This window comes from Penaeus monodon, chromosome 26 (genome assembly GCF_015228065.2).
Source record: "Penaeus monodon isolate SGIC_2016 chromosome 26, NSTDA_Pmon_1, whole genome shotgun sequence".
NCBI classification, from domain to species: Eukaryota; Metazoa; Arthropoda; class Malacostraca; order Decapoda; family Penaeidae; genus Penaeus; species Penaeus monodon.
Genome location: NC_051411.1, coordinates 39063913 through 39067371, shown reverse-complemented (window position 1 = coordinate 39067371; position 3459 = coordinate 39063913). Strand labels below are relative to the sequence as shown.

At 39.8% G+C, this 3459-nt stretch overlaps 1 long non-coding RNA gene across 1 annotated transcript in view; it reads left to right on the top strand.

Moving 5' to 3' along the window:
* LOC119590157 overlaps positions 1-162 on the top strand; it is a 2809-nt gene extending 2647 nt beyond the window's left edge. The window contains exon 6 of the long non-coding RNA XR_005230244.1: positions 83-162. This is a non-coding gene — a long non-coding RNA (uncharacterized LOC119590157). The remainder of the gene's footprint in view (positions 1-82) is intronic.
* The last annotated feature ends 3297 nt before the right edge of the window (positions 163-3459 follow it).

Genomic DNA, 3459 nt, shown 5'->3' with positions numbered 1-3459 from the left:
ACTCAGACCTTTAAGTTTGAGCTTTGGTTAAATGTGAAACTACCTGGATTCTGGAAATCTGAACTTGTCTTTGTATCTACAGATGTTGGAGGGATCGACTTGGAGCTTTGCTGAGCAAGACTTCAAAATGTGATTTCTAAAAATAAAGCTATTAATAACTTTCAGCTACTTTTTTTGAAAACCCTTTAACCGTTCCTGTAGTTCTGAATTTTAGTTGAACAACTTTCCATGTTGTGCATGGTTAAGTTGGGTCTAGTTACATTGGTGTTGTCAGACCCTTAATCTTACAAAATTAAGTGAAAAGTCTTTGATTCTAGTAATATAAATTTTCTTGCTAATCCTTAAAGTACCAGTGCCCACTGGCAAGAACCGTAGAATTTTCCAGGTTCATATGGATGTACAGAAGTAGAAATTGAAACTTTACATAAACATGTTTTAAATCTTGTATAGAAAATATTGGACAGTGAAGCATTGCAAACTCTACTGGTGCTGGTTACTTAAAAGCTAAAACAAGTTTTGTAGACTTCTAAAAGATCGGCATTTGTAGATGTATGCTTTGTGAATGAAGAGGGGTGGGGGTAGTTAATAAAATTAAGAGGAATAGTTTTGAAAGGGGTCAACTTGAAAATAAATGACGGCAAGCAATCTTGTTAACAATTTCGTTTGCGATGTCACTTTAAGTGGTTACCACTATGCCTGCTCATGTAGGTGTTAATCCAAGGTGGGCATAGTATAACTAAACCAGAATCTCTGCTAGAGAGCACACTGGGTGGCTGGGATCCTCGGTAGATCTAGTAACCCACACTTGATTAACAATTCCAAGCCTGTAACTTCCTGCTTGTTGCTAGCACTCCTTCCCACACCCTTCAAGATCTACACCGACTACATGGGTACTGCACATGCCATGTGGATACTGCATATGGGCCTGTTAAACAAGTGTTCCCAAGTAAATGAGGTCATTTGTCAGCAAATTAAGTAAATTGTGTAGACTGGCATTTACATTATACATCCTTTCAAGGATAGGAGTTTGTGAAAAGATCCACTCACAGCTGACCAGTCCATGCACTATACAAGAACTTATCACTTTAAATTAAGGCCAGGTGCCCCCCCCCCCCGCCCCAATCCCTCATTGTTGCTGGGGGGGATGGGGTGGCTTAGGAGACTGAGGACCATTTGCTCTTAAACTTTCTGCACCATCAGCCTCTAAGGTCATCAGTGTATTCACCATGTAGCAAGAGCTTGAGGCCTAGGGGCAAAGGCCCCAGATAAGGAAGTTGTATAACCTCAAAGGTCCTATGGCACTATACTAAAGTATAATAGTGGAAAGGGGGTTAGGAATGAGTCAATTAGGGTTGTTACAGGTTGAACTGTAATACGACGGTAGTGTGGTGGTGAGGGTGGTGTTAAAAGGGGGAGTTAGGGGAGTAGGGAGCACTGATAAAGTATTGCTGCCCCCTGTTCCCTTGCTCGTTGTTGCCATGGAGGGGGCTTAAGAGTCGGACTGAGGCCCAGTGTAGGGATCACCCCTGCCTTGGACCTTGGGCTTTTGTTTCCTCTTCCCTCTCTTCCCCTTCTGTCCACTTATCCTGATTGATAAATTTTACCCTCCTTGTCACAGTACTTTTCTTATGCTGTGACCTTTTGATGTCTGGCACATATGATTTTTTGATTGACCGTTCTCAATCCACAAACCTCGCCTTGAGGGGAGGGGAGATTGCAATCAAGCCCCGCTATTACTACATTTTAATGATTGTTAACAAAAATGCTAGCCATCAAGGTCATATAGCACTATGGTAAATTATAGTAGCAAAATGGGTTAGGAATTAGTCAATGATAAGGTTAAAGTATTGCTATATTTTGAACACTGCCAATGACCTAATGATGTTGTAACCAAAAAATTTTCAAAACATTAAAGCTAGGCAAAACCCAAAGGGAGGTGCATGACTGAGCATGGTCGTTAAAACAAATGTACTAAACATGAAAGGTCATTCAGCACTATGGTAAAGTAATGTGGTGAAAAGAGTAAAAATGAACAATTGTTTTGTGTCAAAGGTTGTATAATGGTTTAGGATAGTATGGAATGAGAATGGGAGAGCAAATGTAGTACAGCAAGAATTTGTAATACAGGAAGTAGTTAACAGCACTGAGCAAATAGATGAAATGGATGGGGTGGGGGGCTAGGAGATAGACTGAGGCCCAATGTATGGGATCACCCCTGGCTTAGACCTCAGCCCTCAACTCCACTGATTTTGCAAGGTCTTTTCTTCTCATTTCCTTTTCTTCATTCCCTTGTTCCATCCACTTATCCTAATCATTAAACTCATTTTTTCTGTTCTCACCACAATACATTATCATAATGCTCTCTACTCCCTTAACTCCTTCCCCTTCTAACAGTCTTTTACCCTGTACCATGTAATACCCTCTAGTACTGTTCATCTGTAACTTTACCCTAGTCATTAATTCATTCCTACCCTTTTTGCAACTCTACTTTACCATAGCACTTCCTTACCTGACACTATGGGCAACTGTTAACCCTTTGCCAACGGGTGGCATGTACGTACATGCCATGGCATGGCTGGACTATCTGCCGGGGGCATGTACGTGCATGCCATGGTGTATGTATGGACATGCCATGATTTTTTTTTAGTTACAATCATGGCAAAATAATATTTTTCTGCCACTGAAAATGTGATTAAAGTAATTTTTAACACTCATTTTTACTATACAAAAAAAAAAAAAAACACACACACACCTACAATTTCAACTCCATGATACCACACACTGCTTATTTTATTCAGACTATAGAGCGAATAATGATCAACTATGTAGTCTATATAACAACAAAAATACCCTTCAGTCTTGATTTATCAAGAAATATGGCAAATAGAGACTTTAGAAAATAATGATAACTGAAAATACAACATATGCTCATAGTATCATGAAGAAATGGCAAGGGATGCTGGTATTTGGCATGAGCGGTTGCGCATGCTAGGGTGACGATATAAGCCCCAGGCAGCAGGGCCTGGGCCACTATGAATACTACCTGTTGGGAAAAGGTTGAAGTAACGTCACGAGCAAGAAATCAGAGGAAACGACTTGTTTACTGAGTAGTTTGTCTGCCGTGTGCCTGGTGATAATGCCCAAATGTGTGGACAGGCCTTTAATGTGTATGGGCACTTTGCTGGTTTACCTGCAGACTATGCAGAACACATCAATTAGCGATTTACTCAATTGTTTGCAAACTGCTCATTCGTGTGAACAAGATTTAAGAATTACTCCACGCAAACTAATTAAAATCCAAAGCATACCTAGCAAAAAACATTCCTTACAATGTAAAAAATATATCAGCAAATCTATACTTTATCAACTAACCCCCCCTCAAAAAAAAAAAAAGACCCCAAAGCAGGGTATGAAAAGGAATGCATTTATAAACTTATACTTTGACAATAAAACTTCTAA